The 27,166-nt window shown below is 55.3% G+C and overlaps 1 long non-coding RNA gene across 1 annotated transcript; it reads left to right on the forward strand.

The window, feature by feature from the left end:
- The first annotated feature begins 22,492 nt into the window (after positions 1 to 22,492).
- On the forward strand, positions 22,493 to 25,321 carry LOC148096840 (uncharacterized). Its single transcript, XR_015717106.1, has 2 exons — positions 22,493 to 22,877; positions 24,377 to 25,321. It is a non-coding gene; the product is annotated as an uncharacterized LOC148096840 (long non-coding RNA).
- Positions 25,322 to 27,166: the final 1,845 nt, after the last annotated feature.

Below are 27,166 nucleotides of genomic sequence, written 5' to 3' on the forward strand. Positions count from 1 at the left end.
CCTTGCCAGCCCTTGTGATCGGGTGGAACAGCCCACCAGGCGTGTGAAAGAAAGAAGGAAAAACCCGGATCGGGCCGCCTGGCCACCCTTTGTCTGGGTGTCCGCTCCCCAGGCTCCGAAATCCTTGCCAGCCCTTGTGATCGGGTGGCAACGCCCACCAGGCGTGTGAAAGAAAGAAGAAAAAACCCGGACCGGGCGGCCTGGCCACCCTTTTCGCGGGTGTCCGCTCCCTAGGCTCTGAAAGCCTTGCCAGCCCTTGTGATCGGGTGGCACCGCCCACCAGGCGTGTGAAAGAAAGAAGGAAAAACCCGGATCGGGCCGCCTGGCCACCCTTTTCGCGGGTGTCCGCTCCCCAGGCTCCGAAAGCCTTGCCAGCCCTTGTGATCGGGTGGCACCGCCCACCAGGCGTGTGAAAGAAAGAAGAAAAAACCCGGACCGGGCGGCCTGGCCACCCTTTTCGCGGGTGTCTGCTCCCTAGGCTCCGAAAGCCTTGCCAGCCCTTGTGATCGGGTGGCACCGCCCACCAGGAGTGTGAAAGAAAGAAGAATAAACCCGGACCGGGCCGCCTGGCCACCCTTTGTGCGGGTGTCCGCTATCCAGGCTCCGAAAGCCTTGCCAGCCCTTGTGATCGGGTGGCACAGCCCACCAGGCGTGTGAAAGAAAGAAGAAAAAACCCGGACCGGGCCGCCTGGCCACCCTTTGTCTGGGTGTCCGCTCCCCAGGCTCCGAAAGCCTTGCCAGCCCTTGTGATCGGGTGGCACCGCCCACCAGGCGTGTGAAAGAAAGAAGAAAAAACCCGGACCGGGCCGCCTGGCCACCCTTTGTGCGGGTGTCCGCTATCCAGGCTCCGAAAGCCTTGCCAGCCCTTGTGATCGGGTGGCACCGCCCACGAGGCGTGTGAAAGAAAGAAGAAAAAACCCGGACCGGGCCGCCTGGCCACCCTTTGCGCGGGTGTCCGCTCCCCAGGCTCCGAAAGCCTTGCCAGCCCTTGTGATCGGGTGGCACCGCCCACCAGGAGTGTGAAAGAAAGAAGAAAAAACCCGGACCGGGCGGCCTGGCCACCGTTTTCGCGGGTGTCCGCTCCCTAGGCTCCGAAAGCCTTGCCAGCCCTTGTGATCGGGTGGCACAGCCCACCAGGCGTGTGAAAGAAAGAAGAAAAAACCCGGACCGGGACGCCTGGCCACCCTTTGTCTGGGTGTCCGCTCCCCAGGCTCCGAAAGCCTTGCCAGCCCTTGTCATCGGGTGGCACCGCCCACCAGGCGTGTGAAAGAAAGAAGAAAAAACCCGGACCGGGCGGCCTGGCCACCCTTTTCGCGGGTGTCCGCTCCCTAGGCTCCGAAAGCCTTGCCAGCCCTTGTGATCGGGTGGAACAGCCCACCAGGCGTGTGAAAGAAAGAAGGAAAAACCCGGATCGGGCCGCCTGGCCACCCTTTGTGCGGGTGTCCGCTCCCCAGGCTCCGAAAGCCTTGCCAGCCCTTGTGATCGGGTGGCACCGCCCACCAGGCGTGTGAAAGAAAGAAGAAAAAACCCGGACCGGGCGGCCTGGCCACCCTTTGTCTGGGTGTCCGCTCCCCAGGCTCCGAAAGCCTTACCAGCCCTTGTGATCGGGTGGCACCGCCCACCAGGCGTGTGAAAGAAAGAAGAAAAAACCCGGACCGGGCCGCCTGGCCACCCTTTGTCTGGGTGTCCGCTCCCCAGGTTCTGAACGCCTTGCCAGCCCTTGTGATCGGGTGGCACCGCCCACCAGGCGTGTGAAAGAAAGAAGAAAAAACCCGGACCGGGCTGCCTGGCCACCCTTTTCGCGGGTGTCCGCTCCCCAGGCTCCGAAAACCTTGCCAGCCATTGTGATCGGGTGGCACCGCCCACCAGGTGTGTGAAAGAAAGAATAAAAAAACCAGACCGGGCCGCCTGGCCACCCTTTGCGCGGGTGTCCGCTCCCCAGGTTCCGAAAGCCTTGCCAGCCCTTGTGATCGGGTGGCACCGCCCACCAGGCGTGTGAAAGAAAGAAGAAAAAACCCGGACCGGGCCGCCTGGCCACCCTTTATGCGGGTGTGCGCACCCCAGGCTCCTAAAGCCTTGCCAGCCGTTGTGATCGGGTGGCAACCACCACCAGGCGTGTCAAAGAAAGAAGAAAATAAGAAAAAACCCGGACCAGGCCGCCTAGCCACCCTTTGTCTGGGTGTCCGCTCCCCAGGCTCCGAAAGCCTTTCCAGCCCTTGTGATCGGGTGGCACCGCCCACCAGGAGTGTGAAAGAAAGAAGAAAAAACCCGGACTGGGCCGCCTGGCCACCGTTTTCGCGGGTGTCCGCTCCCTAGGCTCCGAAAGCCTTTCCAGCCCTTGTGATCGGGTGGCACAGCCCACCAGGCGTGTGAAAGAAAGAAGAAAAAACCCGGACCGGGCCGCCTGGCCACCCTTTGTCTGGGTGTCCGCTCCCCAGGCTCTGAACGCCTTGCCAGCCCTTGTGATCGGGTGGCACCGCCCACCAGGCGTGTGAAAGAAAGAAGAAAAAACCCGGACCGGGCTGCCTGGCCACCCTTTTCGCGGGTGTCCGCTCCCCAGGCTCCGAAAACCTTTCCAGCCATTGTGATCGGGTGGCACCGCCCACCAGGCGTGTGAAAGAAAGAATAAAAAAAACAGACCGGGCTGCCTGGCCACCCTTTGCGCGGGTGTCCGCTCCCCAGGTTCCGAAAGCCTTCCCAGCCCTTGTGATCGGGTGGCACCGCCCACCAGGCGTGTGAAAGAAAGAAGAAAAAACCCGGACCGGGCCGCCTGGCCACCCTTTATGCGGGTGTGCGCACCCCAGGCTACTAAAGCCTTGCCAGCCGTTGTGATCGGGTGGCAACCACCACCAGGCGTGTCAAAGAAAGAAGAAAATAAGAAAAAACCCGGACCAGGCCGCCTAGCCACCCTTTGTCTGGGTGTCCGCTCCCCAGGCTCCGAAAGCCTTGCCAGCCCTTGTGATCGGGTGGCACCGCCCACCAGGCGTGTGAAAGAAAGAAGAAAAAACCCGGACCGGGCCGCCTGGCCACCCTTTATGCGGGTGTGCGCACCCCAGGCTCCTAAAGCCTTGCCAGCCGTTGTGATCGGGTGGCAACCACCACCAGGCGTGTCAAAGAAAGAAGAAAATAAGAAAAAACCCGGACCAGGCCGCCTAGCCACCCTTTGTCTGGGTGTCCGCTCCCCAGGCTCCGAAAGCCTTTCCAGCCCTTGTGATCGGGTGGCACCGCCCACCAGGAGTGTGAAAGAAAGAAGAAAAAACCCGGACTGGGCCGCCTGGCCACCGTTTTCGCGGGTGTCCGCTCCCTAGGCTCCGAAAGCCTTTCCAGCCCTTGTGATCGGGTGGCACAGCCCACCAGGCGTGTGAAAGAAAGAAGAAAAAAACCCGGACCGGGCCGCCTGGCCACCCTTTGTCTGGGTGTCCGCTTCCCAGGCTCTGAAAGCCTTGCCAGCCCTTGTGATCGGTTGGCACCGCCCACCAGGCCTGTGAAAGAAAGAAGAAAAAACCACCCTTTGTCTGGGTGTCCGCTCCCCAGGCTCCGAAAGCCTTGCCAGCCCTTGTGATCGGGTGGCACAGCCCACCAGGCGTGTGAAAGAAAGAAGAAAAAACCCGGACTGGGCCGCCTGGCCACCCTTTGTCTGAATGTCCGCTCCCCAGGCTCCAAAAGCCTTGCCAGCCCTTGTGATCGGGTGGTACCGCCCACCAGGCGTGTGAAAGAAAGAAGAAAAAACCCGGACCGGGCCGCCTGGCCACCGTTTTCGCGGGTGTCCGCTCCCTAGGCTCCGAAAGCCTTGCCAGCCCTTGTGATCGGGTGGCACAGCCCACCAGGCGTGTGAAAGAAAGAAGAAAAAACCCGGACCGGGCCGCCTGGCCACCCTTTGTCTGGGTGTCCGCTCCCCAGGCTCCGAAAGCCTTGCCAGCCCTTGTGATCGCGTGGCACCGCCCACCAGGCGTGTGAAAGAAAGAAGGAAAAACCCGGACCGGGCCGCCTGGCCACCCTTTGTGCGGGTGTCCGCTATCCAGACTCCGAAAGCCTTGCCAGCCCTTGTGATCGGTGGCACAGCCCACCAGGCGTGTGAAAGAAAGACGAAAAAACCCGGACCGGGCCGCCTGGCCACCCTTTGTCTGGTTGTCCGCTCCCCAGGCTCCGAAAGCCTTGCCAGCCCTTGTGATCGGGTGGCACAGCCCACCAGGCGTGTGAAAGAAAGAAGAAAAAACCCGGACCGGGACGCCTGGCCACCCTTTGTCTGGGTGTCCGCTCCCCAGGCTCCGAAAGCCTTGCCAGCCCTTGTGATCGGGTGGAACAGCCCACCAGGCGTGTGAAAGAAAGAAGGAAAAACCCGGATCGGGCCGCCTGGCCACCCTTTGTCTGGGTGTCCGCTTCCCAGGCTCCGAAAGCCTTGCCAGCCCTTGTGATCGGGTGGCACCGCCCACCAGGCGTGTGAAAGAAAGAAGAAAAAACCCGGACCGGGCGGCCTGGCCACCCTTTTCGCGGGTGTCCGCTCCCTAGGCTCCGAAAGCCTCGCCAGCCCTTGTGATCGGGTGGCACCGCCCACCAGGCGTGTGAAAGGAAGAAGAAAAAACCCGGACCGGGCCGCCTGGCCACCCTTTGCGAGGGTGTCCGCTATCCAGGCTCCGAAAGCCTTGCCAGCCCTTGTGATCGGGTGGCACTGCCCACCAGGCGTGTGAAAGAAAGAGGAAAAAACCCGGACCGGGCGGCCTGACCACCCTTTGTGCGCGTGTCCGCAATCCAGGCTCCGAAAGTCTTGCCAGCCCTTGTGATCGGGTGTCACAGCCCACCAGGCGTGTGAAAGAAAGAAGAAAAAACCCGGACCGGGCCGCTGGCCACCTTTTGTGCAGGTGTCCGCTCCCCAGGCTCCGAAAGCCTTGCCAGCCCTTGTGATCGGGTGGAACAGCCCACCAGGCGTGTGAAAGAAAGAAGGAAAAACCCGGATCGGGCCGCCTGGCCACCCTTTGTCTGGGTGTCCGCTTCCCAGGCTCCGAAAGCCTTGCCAGCCCTTGTGATCGGGTGGCACCGCCCACCAGGCGTGTGAAAGAAAGAAGAAAAAACCCGGACCGGGCGGCCTGGCCACCCTTTTCGCGGGTGTCCGCTCCCTAGGCTCCGAAAGCCTCGCCAGCCCTTGTGATCGGGTGGCACCGCCCACCAGGCGTGTGAAAGGAAGAAGAAAAAACCCGGACCGGGCCGCCTGGCCACCCTTTGCGAGGGTGTCCGCTATCCAGGCTCCGAAAGCCTTGCCAGCCCTTGTGATCGGGTGGCACTGCCCACCAGGCGTGTGAAAGAAAGAGGAAAAAACCCGGACCGGGCGGCCTGACCACCCTTTGTGCGCGTGTCCGCAATCCAGGCTCCGAAAGTCTTGCCAGCCCTTGTGATCGGGTGTCACAGCCCACCAGGCGTGTGAAAGAAAGAAGAAAAAACCCGGACCGGGCCGCTGGCCACCTTTTGTGCAGGTGTCCGCTCCCCAGGCTCCGAAAGCCTTGCCAGCCCTTGTGATCGGGTGGCACCGCCCACCAGGCGTGTGAAAGAAAGAAGAGAAAACCCGGACTGGGCCGCCTTGCCACCGTTTTCGTGGGTGTCCGCTCCCTAGACTCCGAAAGCCTTGCCAGCCCTTGTGATCGGGTGGCACCGCCCACCAGGCGTGTGAAAGAAAGAAGAAAAAACCCGGACCGGGCTGCCTGGCCACCCTTTTCGCGGGTGTCCGGTCCCCAGGCTCCGAAAACCTTGCCAGTCATTGTGATCGGGTTGCACCGCCCACCAGGCGTGTGAAAGAAAGAATAAAAAAACCAGACCGGGCCGCCTGGCCACCCTTTGTGCGGGTGTCCGCTCCCCAGGCTCCGAAAGCCTTGCCAGCACTTGTGATCGGGTGGAACCGCCCACCAGGCGTGTGAAAGAAAGAAGAAAAAACCCGGACCGGGCCACCTGGCCACCTTTTCGCGGGTATCCGCTCCCTAGGCTCCGAAAGCCTTGCCAGCCCTTGTGATCGGGTGGCACAGCCCACCAGGCGTGTGAAAGAAAGAAGAAAAAACCCGGACCGGGCCGCCTGGCCACCCTTTGTCTGAGTGTCCGCTCCCCAGGCTCCAAAAGCCTTGCCAGCCCTTGTGATCGGGTGGCACCGCCCACCAGGCGTGTGAAAGAAAGAAGAAAAAACCCGGACCGGGCCGCCTGGCCACCGTTTTCGCGGGTGTCCGCTCCCTAGGCTCCGAAAGCCTTGCCAGCCCTTGTGATCGGGTGGCACCGCCCACCAGGCGTGTGATAGAAAGAAGAAAAAACCCGGACCGGGCCGCCTGGCCACCCTTTGTGCGGGTGTCCGCTATCCAGGCTCCGAAAGCCTTGCCAGCCCTTGTGATCGGGTGGAACAGCCCACCAGGCGTGTGAAAGAAAGAAGGAAAAACCCGGATCGGGCCGCCTGGCCACCCTTTGTCTGGGTGTCCGCTCCCCAGGCTCCGAAAGCATTGCCAGCCCTTGTGATCGGGTGGCACCGCCCACCAGGCGTGTGAAAGAAAGAAAAAAAAACCCGGACCGGGCGGCTTGGCCACCCTTTTCGCGGGTGTCCGCTCCCTAGGCTCCGAAAGCCTTGCCAGCCCTTGTGATTGGGTGGCACCGCCCACCAGGCGTGTGAAAGAAAGAAGAAAAAACCCGGACCGGGCCGCCTGGCCACCCTTTGTGCGGGTGTCCGCTATCCAGGCTCCGAAAGCCTTGCCAGCCCTTGTGATCGGGTGGCACAGCCCACCAGGCGTGTGAAAGAAAGAAGAAAAAACCCGGACCGGGCCGCCTGGCCACCCTTTGTCTGGGTGTCCGCTCCCCAGGCTCCGAAAGCCTTGCCAGCCCTTGTGATCGGGTGGCACCGCCCACAAGGCGTGTGAAAGAAAGAAGAAAAAATCCGGACCGGGCCGCCTGGCCACCCTTTGTCTGGGTGTCCGCTCCCCAGGCTCCGAAAGCCTTGCCAGCCCTTGTGATCGGGTGGCACCGCCCACCAGGCGTGTGAAAGAAAGAAGAAAAAACCCGGACCGGGCCGCCTGGCCACCCTTTGTGCGGGTGTCCGCTATCCAGGGTCCGAAAGCCTTGACAGCCCTTGTGATCGGGTGGCACAGCCCACCAGGCGTGTGAAAGAAAGAAGAAAAAACCCGGACCGGGCCGCCTGGCCACCCTTTGTCTGGGTGTCCACTCCCCAGCCTCCGAAAGCCTTGCCAGCCCTTGTGATCGGGTGGCACCGCCCACCAGGAGTGTGAAAGAAAGAAGAAAAAACCCGGACTGGGCCGCCTGGCCACCGTTTTCGCGGGTGTCCGCTCCCTAGGCTCCGAAAGCCTTGCCAGCCCTTGTGATCGGGTGGCACAGCCCACCAGGCGTGTGAAAGAAAGAAGAAAAAACCCGGACCGGGACGCCTGGCCACCCTTTGTCTGGGTGTCCGCTATCCAGGCTCCGAAAGCCTTGCCAGCCCTTGTGATCGGGTGGCACCGCCCACCAGGCGTGTGAAAGAAAGAAAAAAAAACCCGGACCGGGCGGCCTGGCCACCCTTTTCGCGGGTGTCCGCTCCCTAGGCTCCGAAAGCCTTGCCAGCCCTTGTGATCGGGTGGCACCGCCCACCAGGCGTGTGAAAGAAAGAAGAAAAAACCCGGACCGGGCCGCCTGGCCACCCTTTGTGCGGGTGTCTGCTATCCAGGCTCCGAAAGCCTTGCCAGCCCTTGTGATCGGGTGGCACCGCCCACCAGGCGTGTGAAAGAAAGAAGAAAAAACCCGGACCGGGCCGCCTGGCCACCCTTTGTGCGGGTGTCCGCTCCCCAGGCTCCGAAAGCCTTGCCAGCCCTTGTGATCGGGTGGCACCGCCCACCAGGCGTGTGAAAGAAAGAAGAAAAAACCCGGACCGGGCCGCCTGGCCACCCTTTTCGCGGGTGTCCGCTCCCCAGGCTCCGAAAACCTTGCCAGCCATTGTGATCGGATGGCACCGCCCACCAGGCGTGTGAAAGAAAGAATAAAAAAACCCGGACCGGGCCGCCTGGCCACCCTTTGAGCGGGTGTCCGCTCCCCAGGCTCCGAAAGCCTTGCCAGCCCTTGTGATCGGGTGGCACCGCCCACCAGGCGTGTGAAAGAAAGAAGAAAAAACCCGGACCGGGCCGCCTGGCCACCCTTTTCGCGGGTGTCCGCTCCCTAGGCTCTGAAAGCCTTGCCAGCCCTTGTGATCGGGTGGCACAGCCCACCAGGCGTGTGAAAGAAAGAAGAAAAAACCCGGACCGGGCCGCCTGGCCACCCTTTTCGCGGGTGTCCGCTCCCCAGGCTCCGAAAGCCTTGCCAGCCCTTGTGATCGGGTGGCACCGCCCACCAGGCGTGTGAAAGACAGAAGAAAAAACCCGGACCGGGCCGCCTGGCCACCCTTTATGCGGGTGTGCGCACCCCAGGCTCCTAAAGCCTTGCCAGCCCTTGTGATCGGGTGGCAACGACCACCAGGCGTGTGAAAGAAAGAAGAAAATAAGAAAAAACCCGGACCAGGCCGCCTGGCCACCCTTTGTCTGGGTGTCCGCTCCCCAGGCTCCGAAAGCCTTACCAGCTCTTGTGATCGGGTGGCACCGCCCACCAGGCGTGTGAAAGAAAGAAGAAAAAACCCGGACTGGGCCGCCTGGCCACCCTTTGTGCGGGTGTCCGCTATCCAGGCTCCGAAAGCCTTGCCAGCCCTTGTGATCGGGTGGCACAGCCCACCAGGCGTGTGAAAGAAAGAAGAAAAAACCCGGACCGGGCCGCCTGGCCACCCTTTTCGCGGGTGTCCGCTCCCCAGGCTCCGAAAGCCTTGCCAGCCCTTGTGATCTGGTGGCACCGCCCACCAGTCGTGTGAAAGAAAGAAGAAAAAACCCGGACCGGGCGGCCTGGCCACCCTTTCCGCGGGTGTCCGCTCCCCAGGCTCCGAATGCCTTGCCAGCCCTTGTGATCGGGTGGCACCGCCCACCAGGCGTGTGAAAGACAGAAGAAAAAACCCGGACCGGGCCGCCTGGCCACCCTTTATGCGGGTGTGCGCACCCCAGGCTCCTAAAGCCTTGCCAGCCCTTGTGATCGGTTGGCAACGACCACCAGGCGTGTGAAAGAAAGAAGAAAATAAGAAAAAAATCCGGACCAGGCCGCCTGGCCACCCTTTGTCTGGGTGTCCGCTCCCCAGGCTCCGAAAGCCTTGCCAGCTCTTGTGATCGGGTGGCACCGCCCACCAGGCGTGTGAAAGAAAGAAGAAAAAACCCGGACAGGGCCGCCTGGCCACCCTTTGTGCGGGTGAACGCTATCCAGGCTCCGAAAGCCTTGCCAGCCCTTGTGATCGGGTGGCACAGCCCACCAGGCGTGTGAAAGAAAGAAGAAAAAACCCGGACCGGGCCGCCTGGCCACCCTTTGTCTGGGTGTCCGCTCCCCAGGCTCCGAAAGCCTTTCCTGCCCTTGTGATCGGGTGGCACCGCCCACCAGGAGTGTGAAAGAAAGAAGAAAAAAGCCGGACTGGGCCGCCTGGCCACCGTTTTCGCGGGTGTCCGCTCCCTAGACTCCGAAAGCCTTGCCAGCCCTTGTGATCGGGTGGAACAGCCCACCAGGCGTGTGAAAGAAAGAAGAAAAAACCCTGACCGGGCCGCCTGGCCACCCTTTGTCTGGGTGTCCGCTCCCCAGGCTCTGAAAGCCTTGCCAGCCCTTGTGATCGGGTGGCACCGCCCACCAGGAGTGTGAAAGAAAGAAGAAAAAACCCGGACCGGGCCGCCTGGCCACCCTTTTCGCGGGTGTCCGCTATCCAGGCTCCGAAAACCTTGCCAGCCCTTGTGATCGGGTGGCACCGCCCACCAGGAGTGTGAAAGAAAGAAGAAAAAACCCGGACTGGGCCGCCTGGCCACCGTTTTCGCGGGTGTCCGCTCCCTAGGCTCCGAAAGCCTTGTCAGCCCTTGTGATCGGGTGGCACAGCCCACCAGGCGTGTGAAAGAAAGAAGAAAAAACCCGGACCGAGCCGCCTGGCCACCCTTTGTGCGGGTGTCCGCTATCCAGGCTCCGAAAGCCTTGCCAGCCCTTGTGATCGGGTGGCACAGCCCACCAGGCGTGTGAAAGAAAGAAGAAAAAACCCGGACCGGGCCGCCTGGCCACCCTTTGTGCGGGTGTCCGCTCCCCAGGCTCCGAAATCCTTGCCAGCCCTTGTGATCGGGTGGAACAGCCCACCAGGCGTGTGAAAGAAAGAAGGAAAAACCCGGACCGGGCCGCCTGGCCACCCTTTGTGCGGGTGTCCGCTATCCAGGCTCCGAAAGCCTTGCCAGCCCTTGTGATCGGGTGTAACAGCCCACCAGGCGTGTGAAAGAAAGAAGAAAAAACCCGGACTGGGCCGCCTGGCCACCGTTTTCGCGGGTGTCCGCTCCCTAGGCTCCGAAAGTCTTGCCAGCCCTTGTGATCGGGTGGCACAGCCCACCAGGCGTGTGAAAGAAAGAAGAAAAAACCCGGACCTGGACGCCTGGCCACCCTTTGTCTGGGTGTCCGCTCCCCAGGCTCCGAAAGCCTTGCCAGCCCTTGTGATCGGGTGGAACAGCCCACCAGGCGTGTGAAAGAACGAAGGAAAAACCCGGATTGGGCCGCCTGGCCACCCTTTATCTGGGTGTCCGCTCCCAAGGCTCTGAAAGCCTTGCCAGCCCTTGTGATCGGGTGGCACCGCCCACCAGGCGTGTGAAAGAAAGAAGAAAAAACCCAGACCGGGCCGCCTGGCCACCCTTTGTGCGGGTGTCCGCTATCCAGGCTCCGAAAGCCTTGCCAGCCCTTGTGATCGGGTGGCACAGCCCACCAGGCGTGTGAAAGAAAGAAGAAAAAACCCAGACCGGGCCGCCTGGCCACCCTTTGTCTGGGTGTCCGCTCCCCAGGCTCCGAAAGCCTTGCCAGCCCTTGTGATCGGGTGGCACCGCCCACCAGGAGTGTGAAAGAAAGAAGAAAAAACCCGGACCGGGCCGCCTGGCCACCGTTTTCGCGGGTGTCCGCTCCCTAGGCTCCGAAAGCCTTGCCAGCCCTTGTGATCGGGTGGCACAGCCCACCAGGCGTGTGAAAGAAAAAAGAAAAAACCCGGACCGGGACGCCTGGCCACCCTTTCCGCGGGTGTCCGCTCCCCAGGCTCCGAAAGCCTTGCCAGCCCTTGTGATCGGGTGGCACCGCCCACCAGGCGTGTGAAAGAAAGAAGTAAAAACCCGGACCGGGCCGCCTGGCCACCATTTTCGCAGGTGTCCGCTCCCTAGGCTCCGAAAGCCTTGCCAGCCCTTGTGTTCGGGTGGAACAGCCCACCAGGCGTGTGAAAGAAAGAAGGAAAAACCCGGATCGGGCTGCCTGGCCACCCTTTGTCTGGGTGTCCGCTCCCCAGGCTCCGAAAGCCTTGCCAGCCCTTGTGATCGGGTGGCACCGCCCACCAGGCGTGTGAAAGAAAGAAGAAAAAACCCGGACCGGGCCGCCTGGCCACCCTTTGTCTGGGTGTCCGCTCCCCAGGCTCCGAAAGCCTTGCCAGCCATTGTGATCGGGTGGCACCGCCCACCAGGCGTGTGAAAGAAAGAATAAAAAAACCAGACCGGGCCGCCTGGCCACCCTTTGCGCGGGTGTCCGCTCCCCAGGCTCCAAAAGCCTTGCCAGCCCTTGTGATCGGGTGGCACCGCCCACCAGGCGTGTGAAAGAAAGAAGAAAAAACCTAGACCGGGCCGCCTGGCCACCCTTTTCGCGGGTGTCCGCTCCCTAGGCTCCGAAAGCCTTGCCAGCCCTTGTGATCGGGTGGCACAGCCCACCAGGCGTGTGAAAGAAAGAAGAAAAAACCCGGACCGGGCCGCTGGCAAACTTTTGCGCGGGTGTCCACTCCCCAGGCTCCGAAAGCCTTGCCAGCCCTTGTGATCGGGTGGCACCGCCCACCAGGCGTGTGAAAGAAAGAAGAAAAAACCCGGACTGGGCCGCCTTGCCACCGTTTTCGTGGGTGTCCGCTGCCTAGACTCCGAAAGCCTTGCCAGCCCTTGTGATCGGGTGGAACAGCCCACCAGGCGTGTGAAAGAAAGAAGAAAAAACCCTGACCGGGCCGCCTGGCCACCCTTTGTCTGGGTGTCCGCTCCCCAGGCTCTGAAAGCCTTGCCAGCCCTTGTGATCGGGTGGCACCGCCCACCAGGCGTGTGAAAGAAAGAAGAAAAAACCCGGACCGGGCCGCCTGGCCACCCTTTTCGCGGGTGTCCGCTCCCCAGGCTCCAAAAACCTTGCCAGCCATTGTGATCGGGTGGCACCGCCCACCAGGCGTGTGAAAGAAAGAAGAAAAAACCCGGACCGGGCCGCCTGGCCACCCTTTTCGCGGGTGTCCGCTCCCTAGGCTCGGAAAGCCTTGCCAGCCCTTGTGATCGGGTGGCACAGCCCACCAGGCGTGTGAAAGAAAGAAGAAAAAACCCGGACCGGGCCGCCTGGCCACCCTTTTCGCGGGTGTCCGCTCCCCAGGCTCCGAAAGCCTTGCCAGCCCTTGTGATCGGGTGGCACCGCCCACCAGGCGTGTGAAAGACAGAAGAAAAAACCCGGACCGGGCCGCCTGGCCACCCTTTATGCGGGTGTGCGCACCCCAGGCTCCTAAAGCCTTGCCAGCCCTTGTGATCGGGTGGCAACGACCACCAGGCGTGTGAAAGAAAGAAGAAAATAAGAAAAAACCCGGACCAGGCCGCCTGGCCACCCTTTGTCTGGGTGTCCGCTCCCCAGGCTCCGAAAGCCTTACCAGCTCTTGTGATCGGGTGGCACCGCCCACCAGGCGTGTGAAAGAAAGAAGAAAAAACCCGGACTGGGCCGCCTGGCCACCCTTTGCGCGGGTGTCCGCTATCCAGGCTCCGAAAGCCTTGCCAGCCCTTGTGATCGGGTGGCACAGCCCACCAGGCGTGTGAAAGAAAGAAGAAAAAACCCGGACCGGGCCGCCTGGCCACCCTTTTCGCGGGTGTCCGCTCCCCAGGCTCCGAAAGCCTTGCCAGCCCTTGTGATCTGGTGGCACCGCCCACCAGTCGTGTGAAAGAAAGAAGAAAAAACCCGGACCGGGCGGCCTGGCCACCCTTTCCGCGGGTGTCCGCTCCCCAGGCTCCGAATGCCTTGCCAGCCCTTGTGATCGGGTGGCACCGCCCACCAGGCGTGTGAAAGACAGAAGAAAAAACCCGGACCGGGCCGCCTGGCCACCCTTTATGCGGGTGTGCGCACCCCAGGCTCCTAAAGCCTTGCCAGCCCTTGTGATCGGTTGGCAACGACCACCAGGCGTGTGAAAGAAAGAAGAAAATAAGAAAAAAACCCGGACCAGGCCGCCTGGCCACCCTTTGTCTGGGTGTCCGCTCCCCAGGCTCCGAAAGCCTTGCCAGCTCTTGTGATCGGGTGGCACCGCCCACCAGGCGTGTGAAAGAAAGAAGAAAAAACCCGGACAGGGCCGCCTGGCCACCCTTTGTGCGGGTGAACGCTATCCAGGCTCCGAAAGCCTTGCCAGCCCTTGTGATCGGGTGGCACAGCCCACCAGGCGTGTGAAAGAAAGAAGAAAAAACCCGGACCGGGCCGCCTGGCCACCCTTTGTCTGGGTGTCCGCTCCCCAGGCTCCGAAAGCCTTTCCTGCCCTTGTGATCGGGTGGCACCGCCCACCAGGAGTGTGAAAGAAAGAAGAAAAAAGCCGGACTGCGCCGCCTGGCCACCGTTTTCGCGGGTGTCCGCTCCCTAGGCTCCGAAAGCCTTTCCAGCCCTTGTGATCGGGTGGCACAGCCCACCAGGCGTGTGAAAGAAAGAAGAAAAAACCCGGACCGGGCCGCCTAGCCACCCTTTTCGCGGGTGTCCGCTCCCCAGGCTCCGAAAGCCTTGCCAGCCCTTGTGATCGGGTGGCACCGCCAACCAGGCGTGTGAAAGAAAGAAGAAAAAACCCGGACCGGGCGGCCTGGCCACCCTTGTCGCGGGTGTCCGCTCCCTAGGCTCCGAAAGCCTTGCCAGCCCTTGTGATCGGGTGGCACAGCCCACCAAGCGTGTGAAAGAAAGAAGATAAAACCCGGACCGGGCCGCCTGGCCACCCTTTGTCTGGGTGTCCGCTCCCCAGGCTCCGAAAGCCTTTCCAGCCCTTGTGATCGGGTGGCACCGCCCACCAGGAGTGTGAAAGAAAGAAGAAAAAACCCGGACTGGGCCGCCTGGCCACCGTTTTCGCGGGTGTCCGCTCCCTAGGCTCCGAAAGCCTTTCCAGCCCTTGTGATCGGGTGGCACCGCCCACCAGGCGTGTGAAAGAAAGAAGAAAAAACCCGGACCGGGCCGCCTGGCCACCCTTTTCGCGGGTGTCCGATCCCCAGGCTCCGAAAACCTTGCCAGCCATTGTGATCGGGTGGCACCGCCCACCAGGCGTGTGAAAGAAAGAATAAAAAAACCAGACCGGGCCGCCTGGCCACCCTTTGCGCGGGTGTCCGCTCCCCAGGCTCCGAAAGCCTTGCCAGCCCTTGTGATCGGGTGGCACAGCCCACCAGGCGTGTGAAAGAAAGAAGAAAAAACCCGGACCGGGCCGCTGGCCACCTTTTGTGCGGGTGTCCACTCCCCAGGCTCCGAAAGCCTTGCCAGCCCTTGTGATCGGGTGGCACCGCCCACCAGGCGTGTGAAAGAAAGAAGAAAAAACCCGGACTGGGCCGCCTTGCCACCGTTTTCGTGGGTGTCCGCTCCCTAGACTCCGAAAGCCTTGCCAGCCCTTGTGATCGGGTGGCACCGCCCACCAGGCGTGTGAAAGAAAGAAGAAAAAACCCTGACCCTGCCGCCTGGCCACCCTTTGTCTGGGTGTCCGCTCCCCAGGCTCTGAAAGCCTTGACAGCCCTTGTGATCGGGTGGCTTCGCCCACCAGGCGTGTGAAAGAAAGAAGAAAAAACCCGGACCGGGCGGCCTGGCCACCCTTTTCGCGGGTGTCCGCTCCCCAGGCTCCGAATGCCTTGCCAGCCCTTGTGATCGGGTGGCACCGCCCACCAGGCGTGTGAAAGACAGAAGAAAAAACCCGGACCGGGCCGCCTGGCCACCCTTTATGCGGGTGTGCGCACCCCAGACTCCTAAAGCCTTGCCAGCCCTTGTGATCGGGTGGCAACGACCACCAGGCGTGTGAAAGAAAGAAGAAAATAAGAAAAAACCCGGACCAGGCCGCCTGGCCACCCTTTGTCTGGGTGTCCGCTCCCCAGGCTCCGAAAGCCTTGCCAGCTCTTGTGATCGGGTGGCACCGCCCACCAGGCGTGTGAAAGAAAGAAGAAAAAACCCGGAGTGGGCCGCCTGGCCACCGTTTGTGCGGGTGTCCGCTATCCAGGCTCCGAAAGCCTTACCAGCCCTTGTGATCGGGTGGCACAGCCCACCAGGCGTGTGAAAGAAAGAAGAAAAAACCCGGACCGGGCCGCCTGGCCACCCTTTGTGCGGGTGTCCGCTCCCCAGGCTCCGAAAGCCTTGCCAGCCCTTGTGATCGGGTGGCACCGCCCACCAGGCGTGTGAAAGAAAGAAGAAAAAACCCGGACCGGGCCGCCTGGCCACCCTTTTCGCGGGTGTCCGCTCCCTAGGCTCCGAAAGTCTTGCCAGCCCTTGTGATCGGGTGGCACAGCCCACCAGGCGTGTGAAAGAAAGAAGAAAAAACCCGGACCGGGCCGCCTGGCCACCCTTTTCGCCGGTGTCCGCTCCCCAGGCTCCGAAAGCCTTGCCAGCCCTTGTGATCGGGTGGCACCGCCCACCAGGCGTGTGAAAGAAAGAAGAAAAAACCCGGAACGGGCGGCCTGGCCACCCTTTCCGCGGGTGTCCGCTCCCCAGGCTCCGAATGCCTTGCCAGCCTTTGTGATCGGGTGGCACCGCCCACCAGGCGTGTGAAAGACAGAAGAAAAAACCCGGACCGGGCCGCCTGGCCACCCTTTATGCGGGTGTGCGCACCCCAGGCTCCTAAAGCCTTGCCAGCCCTTGTGATCGGGTGGCAACGACCACCAGGCGTGTGAAAGAAAGAAGAAAATAAGAAAAAAACCCGGACCAGGCCGCCTGGCCACCCTTTGTCTGGGTGTCCGCTCCCCAGGCTCCGAAAGCCTTGCCACCTCTTGTGATCGGGTGGCACCGCCCACCAGGCGTGTGAAAGAAAGAAGAAAAAACCCGGACCGGGCCGCCTGGCCACCCTTTGTGCGGGTGTCCGCTATCCAGGCTCCGAAAGCCTTGCCAGCCCTTGTGATCGGGTGGCACAGCCCACCAGGCGTGTGAAAGAAAGAAGAAAAAACCCGGACCGGGCCGCCTGGCCACCCTTTGTCTGGGTGTCCGCTCCCCAGGCTCCGAAAGCCTTTCCAGCCCTTGTGATCGGGTGGCACCGCCCACCAGGAGTGTGAAAGAAAGAAGAAAAAACCCGGACTGGGCCGCCTGGCCACCGTTTTCGCGGGTGTCCGCTCCCTAGGCTCCGAAAGCCTTTCCAGCCCTTGTGATCGGGTGGCACAGCCCACCAGGCGTGTGAAAGAAAGACGAAAAAAACCCGGACCGGGCCTCCTGGCCACCCTTTGTCTGGGTGTCCGCTCCCCAGGCTCTGAAAGCCTTGCCAGCTCTTGTGATCGGGTGGCACCGCCCACCAGGCGTGTGAAAGAAAGAAGAAAAAACCCGGACCGGGCCGCCTATCCACCCTTTTCGCGGGTGTCCGCTCCCTAGGCTCCGAAAGCCTTGCCAGCCCTTGTGATCGGGTGGCACCGCCCACCAGGCGTGTGAAAGAAAGAAGAAAAAACCCAGACCGGGCCGCCTGGCCACCCTTTGTGCGGTTTTCCGCTATCCAGGCTCCGAAAGCCTTGCCAGCTTTTGTGATCGGGTGGCACCGCCCACCAGGCGTGTGAAAGAAAGAAGAAAAAACACGGACCGGGCCGCCTGGCCACCCTTTGTGCGGGTGTCCGCTCCCCAGGCTCCGAAAGCCTTGCCAGCCCTTGTGATCGGGTGGCACCGCCCACCAGGCGTGTGAAAGAAAGAAGAAAAAACCCAGACCGGGCCGCCTGGCCACCCTTTGTGCGGTTGTCCGCTATCCAGGCTCCGAAAGCCTTGCCAGCTTTTGTGATCGGGTGGCACCGCCCACCAGGAGTGTGAAAGAAAGAAGAAAAAACCCGGACTGGGCCGCCTGGCCACCGTTTTCGCGGGTGTCCGCTCCCTAGGCTCCGAAAGCCTTTCCAGCCCTTGTGATCGGGTGGCACAGCCCACCAGGCGTGTGAAAGAAAGACGAAAAAAACCCGGACCGGGCCTCCTGGCCACCCTTTGTCTGGGTGTCGGCTCCCCAGGCTCTGAAAGCCTTACCAGCTCTTGTGATCGGGTGGCACCGCCCACCAGGCGTGTGAAAGAAAGAAGAAAAAACCCGGACCGGGCCGCCTGTCCACCCTTTTCGCGGGTGTCCGCTCCCTAGGCTCCGAAAGCCTTGCCAGCCCTTGTGATCGGGTGGCACCGCCCACCAGGCGTGTGAAAGAAAGAAGAGAAAACCCAGACCGGGCCGCCTGGCCACCCTTTGTGCGGTTGTCCGCTATCCAGGCTCCGAAAGCCTTGCCAGCTTTTGTGATCGGGTGGCACCGCCCACCAGGCGTGTGAAAGAAAGAAGAAAAAACACGGACCGGGCCGCCTGGCCACCCTTTGTGCGGGTGTCCGCTCCCCAGGCTCCGAAAGCCTTGCCAGCCCTTGTGATCGGGTGGCACCGCCCACCAGGCGTGTGAAAGAAAGAAGAAAAAACCCAGACCGGGCCGCCTGGCCACCCTTTGTGCGGTGTTCCGCTATCCAGGCTCCGAAAGCCTTGCCAGCTTTTGTGATCGGGTGGCACCGCCCACCAGGAGTGTGAAAGAAAGAAGAAAAAACCCGGACTGGGCCGCCTGGCCACCGTTTTCGCGGGTGTCCGCTCCCTAGGCTCCGAAAGCCTTTCCAGCCCTTGTGATCGGGTGGCACAGCCCACCAGGCGTGTGAAAGAAAGACGAAAAAAACCCGGACCGGGCCTCCTGGCCACCCTTTGTCTGGGTGTCCGCTCCCCAGGCTCTGAAAGCCTTGCCAGCTCTTGTGATCGGGTGGCACCGCCCACCAGGCGTGTGAAAGAAAGAAGAAAAAACCCGGACCGGGCCGCCTGTCCACCCTTTTCGCGGGTGTCCGCTCCCTAGGCTCCGAAAGCCTTGCCAGCCCTTGTGATCGGGTGGCACCGCCCACCAGGCGTGTGAAAGAAAGAAGAAAAAACCCAGACCGGGCCGCCTGGCCACCCTTTGTGCGGTTGTCCGCTATCCAGGCTCCGAAAGCCTTGCCAGCTTTTGTGATCGGGTGGCACCGCCCACCAGGCGTGTGAAAGAAAGAAGAAAAAACACGGACCGGGCCGCCTGGCCACCCTTTGTGCGGGTGTCCGCTCCCCAGGCTCCGAAAGCCTTGCCAGCCCTTGTGATCGGGTGGCACCGCCCACCAGGCGTGTGAAAGAAAGAAGAAAAAACCCAGACCGGGCTGCCTGGCCACCCTTTTCGCGGGTGTCCGCTCCCCAGGCTCCGAAAACCTTGCCAGCCATTGTGATCGGGTGGCACCGCCCACCAGGCGTGTGAAAGAAAGAATAAAAAAACCAGACCGGGCCGCCTGGCTACCCTTTGTGCGGGTGTCCGCTCCCCAGGCTCCGAAAGCCTTGCCAGCCCTTGTGATCGGGTGGAACCGCCCACCAGGCGTGTGAAAGAAAGAAGAAAAAACCCGGACCGGGCCGCCTGGCCACCCTTTTCGCGGGTGTCCGCTCCCTAGGCTCCGAAAGCCTTGCCAGCCCTTGTGATCGGGTGGCACAGCCCACCAGGCGTGTGAATGAAAGAAGAAAAAACCCGGACCGGGCCGCCTGGCCACCCTTTGTCTGGGTGTCCGCTCCCCAGGCTCTGAAAGCCTTGCCAGCCCTTGTGATCGGGTGGAACCGCCCACCAGGCGTGTGAAAGAAAGAATAAAAAACCCGGACCGGGCCGCCTGGCCACCCTTTGTGCGGGTGTCCGCTATCCAGGCTCCGAAAGCCTTGCCAGCCCTTGTGATCGGGTGGCACAGCCCACCAGGCGTGTGAAAGAAAGAAGAAAAAACCCGGACCGGGCCGCCTGGCCACCCTTTGTGCGGGTGTCCGCTCCCAAGGCTCCGAAAGCCTTGCCAGCCCTTGTGATCGGGTGGCACCGCCCACCAGGCGTGTGAAAGAAAGAAGAAAAAACCCGGACTGGGCCGCCTGGCCACCGTTTTTGCGGGTGTCCGCTCCCTAGGCTCCGAAAGCCTTGCCAGCCCTCGTGACAGGGTGGCACCAACCCCAGGCGTGGAAAAGAATGGTAAAAATATGGTAAATGGCATTTCACTAGTCCGTAAGGACCCCAAAGTGCTTTACACATTCAGTCATCCACCCATTCACACACTGGTGAGGACAAGCTACATTGTAGCCACAGCCATCCTGGGGCGCACTGACAGAGGCGAGGCTGCCTAACACTGGCGCCACCGGGCCCTCTGACCACCACCAGTAGGCAACGGGTGAAGTGTCTTGCCCAAGGACACAGCAATCTTCCGATTACAAGACGAACGCCCAACTCTTGAGCCACGATCACCACAAAAGAAAGCAGAAAAAACCCGGACCAGGCCTCCTGGCCACTCTTTATATCGGTGGACCTCCCCCAGGCCTCACTACCTTCCCCTTGCTTCTCAGAGAAACCCTCTACAGAAGAGTTTAGAAAGATAAAACTTGTGAGTTCTGAATGTCCTGGTGAGTCTCCACCTGTTACAGGTGGGTGCAGCCTGCACTGTCTCGAGACAGACCAGACCAGCTGCACCACAGACACTTCAAACCTTATCTCAAGACAAACACTGAAAGAACAACATAAAAAAGAAGTAAACAAACCCCAGAAACATGCCGGGTTACAGGAGAAGGCAGCCATGTAGAGGTTGAGTCTGTGTGAGTCTTTTTTCTGTTTATGAACAACAGAAAAAAGAAAGAAAACCTTAGAAATCTGTAGGGTTGTTTTCTCTGAGACATGTTGGAATCTGTAAACAGTTACTCCGAAAAGGATCCAGATGTTTCAAAATACTGCTCTGGCAAATGTTTCAATTCTGCAAGCAGAATTGCTGCAATTAATGGACTAAAAGTCGTCACTTTTCACCCCTATTTATGGATTTAAGGATCAAAGGATCAAACTGGTGGTGAGATTCTAAATATATGTGATGTCATTATCCCGTAATGACATCACATATATAGGTTGTCACATTTATCAGTAAAGTTCCAATCTCTGCCCCTCCCCCCCTCCCCCCCCCAAAAAAATGTGCTTTTGCAATAACCAATGTTTTCTACAGTCATTTGTGCTAACAGATGGCAGCATTTAAAAGCTGGGTCTTACTCTGCCCAGGCTGCTCTACCATAGAAGAAGAAGAATGTAGACCTACAGTATCTTGAAAAACTTTCACACATTTTGTCACTTTACAACAACAAACGTAAATGGAATTTTTCTTAGATCTTCTGTGACAGACCAACACAAGTTACCACATAACTGTAAAGTGGTATGAAAATGATACATGTCAAAGGAGCTTGCAAAGAAAAGCGTCTGGACTTCTTTAAGTTACTTGAAGACGTTTCACCTCTCATCCGAGAAGCTTCTTCAGTTCTAAGGTCAAATGGTGGGGAGTCCCAGATTTAAACCTAGTGGGAGTATCCCCCCACAGAGGGACAAAAGGACCCCCTGATGATCCTCTAATCACCTGAGCCAAGTTTGGGAAATCTGGGACTCCCCACCATTTGACCTTAGAACTGAAGAAGCTTCTCGGATGAGAGGTGAAACGTCTTCAAGTAACTTAAAGAAGTCCAGACGCTTTTCTTTGCAAGCTAGTTTGACTACGATGATCTGGATGACTGAGAACCTTCACAGACAAAATGATCCATGGTTTTCAGAATATCAAGCAAATAAAATCTGAAAAGTGTCATGTTAATTAGCATTCAGTTCCCTTTACTCTGATACCCCTAAACAAAATCCAGTGATATCAATTGCCTTTAGAAGGCAACCAAATTAAGTTTACCTGTGTGTAATTTAGTCTCATTATAAATACAACTGCTCTGTGACAGCCTCAGTAGTTTGTTAAAGAACATTAATGAACAAACAGCTTCATGAAAACCAAGGAACTCACCAGGCAGGTCAGTGATAAAGTTGTAGATAAGTTTAAAGCAGGGATAGGTTATAAAAAAATATCCTGAGCTTTGAACATCTCAAGGAGCACTGTTCAATCCATCATCCAAAATTAGAAAAGGTTTCCTACAACTGCAAACCTACCAAGATATGACCGTGTATGACCATATGACCATATGACCATGTACACATATGCAGTTAAAGCATATGTGTACATGCAACTTCAAAAGTTAAAGTAGAAAAAGACTGCAAACCTTAGGAACAATATGGAATGAGTGATAATGTCAGCACCATTCCATGATTTGGAAATATTTGTTTCACTTTAAATCTGTTTTTGTTTTCTTAATTGCAAAAACTGTAAAATTTGAATTATCTTTTGTGTCACTTCAGTGTTCTGTCACTTCAGTGACTCCCTCTTGTATCTTTGTTACACATTGGATATAATTTTTCTTACCATGATGATGCATGATCTTTACTCTCAAATCATTTTAATGGCTTCTGAGGAAGTTGCCCCTCTGCTCCAAATTACTGTTTAATAGGCAATTTGTTCTTTACTCTACTTTGTTCCTTGATTGTAAAATCTGGTATTTTTGCAAATTTGGCTCAGGGGGACCTGAAAGCCAGGAGACAATTTATTGTATTGGCCACAAACAATCTAATAGAGGCCCATTTCCCATAAATATTAATAAAGATTTCTATCAGAGCAAAAATATCTCTCTCTCTCTCTTAAGTATTTGCTCCTAACCACGTCCTAACCTAGCAGTCATATAGAGCCTTTAATTAATCCTGCATTTTTTGTCAAAGATATTTGTCACCATGAAATTAATAGCTTAAAACGGCAACATATGAACAGATTCACTGAGTAATCAGAAAAGTTTAGCATGAATCTGGACATTAGATTTAAGCTTGAAGTTTTAACCTTATCAAATATCACTTGGTAGAAGCTCCTTACCGTTTGAAGAAATCTCTTCTCAATCTGCTGTCCTCTTTTGCCTTCATCTTTTTTTTCCATCGGAGACTGACGTTATTCCATGTTAATTATTTTTTCTCCGTGAAAAATACAGCAACTCATCTTATCCCGGGGTGCCAGGGCGTCGAGCTCCGGATCTCAGCAGAAAAGTGCCAATCAAAGTTGCAGGCTGATCCAGGTATCAGTTTGACATAGGTTCTCCTCTGTGACGTCACAGTTGGAACACTGTTACGCCTCTGCGTAACCATGGTTACAGGGGACGCTTTGGAGCTCTGCTGCTCAGCAGCAAAAGATTTCAGGTTAAACTCTAAAACCAAATAAAATCAATATACTGTATATTTGTATAGTGTACCGCGTAAGCGTTCGTTTTCTGGAAGAGGCTGTAAAACGGACAGTTAAAATGTAACATGTGATATGTCGAGCTGTCGATAAGCACGGCTGTTTTTGTGCTGTTATTCACTGTTAGCCTGTTTTGGCTGGCGTTACTGAAGTTGTTTTCAACTGGATGTCACATTGTTGAACTCTGATGATTAATGAATAAACTCTCGATGTGACGATGGTAGAATGTAGTTGTAACCCAGTGTTAATCTAGTCGTTTGATACCGTTTAATATCCAGTCCATCTGTTTGGAGTTTTGTTTTTAACATGCCCTGGAATAATTTAAAGTTTTACAATGCCGGTGATTTACGACTCTTTCGCGACAGTCAGCTGGGGAGTAAACTGTGGGGTTCTCAGAGGTAGCTCATGTGAGCCAGCAGTGACATCTGTACATGCAGTAGCCTTAAAATACTGATTATTTATTCTCCTGCTAGGTAAGAATTTGTGTTTTATACGTACATTGTTTCTTTCTATATGTTATCGTTTGGTTATGTTATGATGTGTGGTTAATGATGATTATTAGTGTGCTAATCGTGAATAAGCTAGTAAACTTGAAAATTAGCAGCCATGTTAAGCGGATTTCGGTGGTCAAGTTCGTGTGTCATTGTTTGGAATATAAACCCATATGGCTTGCACTACTTTCAAGATGTAAGCTAAAGGGGTGTGTTTTAAAAAAGGTGCAAGAATGCACCAAGAGTGCAACAACATAAGTTGTCATTTATGTTGTGCATTTGAACTAGCAGACTGCACTATGAGCACACATGGGCTGTGTCCCAATCCAGCGACCCCACGCTTCGGAGTAAGCGCAGTTCGCGTACTATGTACGGCGCGTACTAGGAAGTACGAGAAGTGCGGAAATGAGAGGCTTGTGAAATGGGACGGTCTGGCCGTCGTCGCGCTGCTTCGGTTGCCTAGCAACCATGATACTAACCCCGAGAAAAGTTTCATACAGCATTGTTTGACAGAAATGAAGGAGAAAAATGTTTTGTTGTTCATTCATTTTTTTTATGACATCACTTTGATTAGCTGAGTATCTGAGGCTGAGACCATGGGGCTGTAAAAACATAATTGTTGGGCTTAATTTCTGTACTGAACAGTCATTTCAAGATTAGTTAGTAAATAACAATTAGCTAATGTTGTTCATGGGACCATAGTCATCTCACTTTGGTAATGTAAATATAATATGGCCAATATTATATTTTTTGTCAGATTATTATGATATATTACAGCAGTGAGCTTGAACTCTATGTCAAAGATTCAAGTTGAAGTTATTTATATTTCCTATCACCTTAAATCTTCACTCAAAGACAAGTATCTTTGACAGTGTATATATAGATCAGCGGTCGGCAACCCTAGGCGAAGGGTTAACTGATGGCACGACCATAGCTGGACTGGCCACCGGGCATACCGGGCATTTGCGCGGTGGGCCAATGATTTTTTATTTTTTTTGTAACGTTATAAACATTGAAAGGTGGTGGATTGGCCAGATGCTGGTCGGTGTAAAAATACTAACTTAAATGAACCAAGATAACCCAGCAGTCCATAGGAAATAATGTATGTCACTAAATTTACTGTCACTGCAAATGTAAAAGTAAACATAAATGAACCACAGAGGAAATGACATGACTTTGAGGACAGATGTGATCAGGTGGAAAGTGCAGAAAGCTGACTGATGTCGATCTGTGGCTGCATTCAATGTTGGCCTGTCCTGTATTAGGCATTCAGGATTTTCTTTTATGGTCATTTAGCTCTTATGGCATGAACTTGCTCAGTGCATTATTATTGGCTTTTCTACAGTCTGATATTTGTTTAATAATTGTGCATCAAATAAGTTGATAAATAAGATGTTTAAAAACTTCATCATCATATCAAACATGATCGATTTGGAGCAAGTTTATTTGGCACATGCTGACTTCATTCTAATTGTAACCAGAACAGGAGGCGAGAGCAGAGAACAAGAGTGCAGCAGTTTAGTGAAAGGAACAGGAAAGGTGAAGAAGAGGTGAGCATCCAAAAGACGAGCAAGAGGACAGTTTCAAAGGAGACATCACGGCACAATAAAAGCACAAGCTGTAAGAGCAGAGATTCATTCATATTTTTACTATTTTTTTCTTTAGGTTTTACTCCCACTGCTTACAATAAATCAAATATATAGTACAAACAAGAAAAACTCAAATTGCATTGTTGTTCAGTATAGCTCTGTGACTTCAACCTTTAGCTAACGTATAATGTTTGACATTTTATATAAATGTGACTATAAAATATAGTCAATAATATTAAAAAGGTGCTGTTACTGAGTGAAACTTCCAAAGATTTCAGGTCTGGATTTAGCCCCAGTGTTTTAAGATCCTAGCAGCGCTCGTATTTATGGCCACATTTTTAAAAGAGACGAGCTTTCTGGGTGCTGACTCAGAGGGACCACTTTAGTTCATTGAAGCTTTAATGCCAGTTTCAGACAATAAACTGGACACGTTTGAATCAAATTGATAATAACAGAGGTATGCTGGACAAGCAGCTGTGTTAGTGTGACGCCCTGCATATTTGAAGGATTGCAATAAACTTCTGTTCTTGCTGAATCTGTAACATTGCCTTGATCTGCCTACATCATTTTTTAAATAGTTTATGTTGTTAAATGAGTTTTGTGTCACTGTGCACAGAGAAAAACTCACCTGATGTAGTGGTAATGCGTTATTCACCACTAGATGAAGACAAACTGGCACAGGTATTTTCTCTACACACTAAATTTCACACTGAAAAGCATTGGTGGGAATTTTTGTTTACATAGTAAGCAAAAGAAAAAATGTCTTGAGGTCTTTCCAGTGTTTTCAAAATTGTGTTTTTCAGATACACGTCAAAATTTCATACAGACAAGCACACACACACAAAACAACAAAATATGTCAAATTACATGCACGTCTCATTCATTTTTTGAGAATTTCACCACTTTTAGATTTCATGGAAAATAACTTGTGTTATTCATGACATGATATCATTTAAAATAACTTTGTCAGGCCAGTGAATAGCTGCCACATAAGTATAAATCTAAATCATGCAAGTGTAATATAGAAAAAAGCACAAACAGTTGTGCTGTTTGTTCATAATAAATGGGTAGAGGTGTATAGTCAGTAAAAGCCACCGAGGCTCTGCCGAGCTCCAAACCACCTCTGCCACAGACAGAAGCATCAAAAATGTGCGCTGGGAGCTTCATGGCATGATTTCTACAGCCACACAAATCTATATGTATGTGGCCAAGAACCTTAGTCCATGTAGGGCATCTTAACACAGTTTACTTGTGTCAGTTAGGTCAGCTAGTGGGATGGCAGAGAGGGCAGCCTTTACATTATTTTATTGTAGAGTGACAGGAACTGCCTATGAGCTTCTAATCAGGCAGAAATATTGACAGAATGAAATATTTAAAAAAATAATAATTTTTTAAATTTCAAAGGAAATACATTGATGAAAATCAAAGAAGAGAAAATGTACGTGATGTTCCATTTTCCTGAGAACTGATTGGCTGTGATGACTCCTTCAAGTACTACATGCTACTTTGTCCTGCTAGTTAAGCCTGCTGTCTGTTCTCAGGCCTCCTCCTGTTTCACTGTCATAAATCCATCACCAGAGGGCTCCACTGACCTGCCTGTTGACATCACAGCAAACCCCTGTGTCATGTGACCTGGCTGGAGTTGCAAAGCTGGACTCAGACCTGGCCCAGGCAAGTTCAAAGACAGTTGTGGTAGAGAGAGCAGGGAGTAAAGTAGAGCACTGGAAGGATGGGGTGGAAACAGGAAGTGTGTAGATTCAGTGGATTTGGCATCCTCCATCTGTCTCCATGCTCTCTTTACTGGCCTTCTAAAAATCACTTCTAAAAACTTCTGTAGCTGTGCAGCTGCTTTTGTTTAAATGTTTAGGATAGCATTTAGAATTCAACTTTACTGTCATTACACATGTCTAAATACAGGGTAACAAAATACAGTTTGCATCTTATCAGTAAGTGCAATAAGAGCAAATATACAGATGTACTACATATATACAGATGTATCGGTGTGAGGTAAACAGATCTACAGAGTGCTATGAATATATCTACAGCAGTGGAAGCGTAGCTTGAAAAGCGCTATATAAATGCAATCCATTATTATTGAGTACAGATAATGCTGATGATGATGATGCTGACAGGATTGATGCAGATGCAGAATTTCAAAGTGATTCAGAAGGAAGTAGTACAGTTTATAGAGTGCATGGTCGCTTATCTGTACCAAGCTCAAAAAAGAAAACCTACACAACCTTAAACAGGAACTGACTGATTCCTCAACCTTCAGTTTGCTGACACACACCTTTGGTCCTGCTGCACTGGATTCTTTCATTTCTTTCCTGTGTGAAAAACTGGATCTCTTAAATAATGAAACCTTTCGTGACTTTTGTTTGCTGTCCATATCATCTGTAAATCAGAATCTTGAAAATTGTTCACTGTATTAAGTTTGTATTAAGTTAACTATTTGGCAAAGATGTTTGGTTCCTAATCCACACAGCATAATAACTGTTCTAACACATATCTTAAAAATGCTACAAAGGAAGAAAATGATCACATATGTTTTAATACGAATGTATTTGTGTCACACTCCTCGGTTTGTAGTCAATTTCCTGTTTTATTTTGTGAGTTTTGGTATGTTTACACTGTTGTCATTTTTATTTCCCTTGTGTTCGTCTTCCCTTATTAGTTTTACTT

The sequence above is a fragment of the Neolamprologus brichardi genome, chromosome 22 (assembly GCF_056152115.1).
Source record: "Neolamprologus brichardi isolate AB-2024 chromosome 22, ASM5615211v1, whole genome shotgun sequence".
NCBI lineage: Eukaryota > Metazoa > Chordata > Actinopteri > Cichliformes > Cichlidae > Neolamprologus > Neolamprologus brichardi.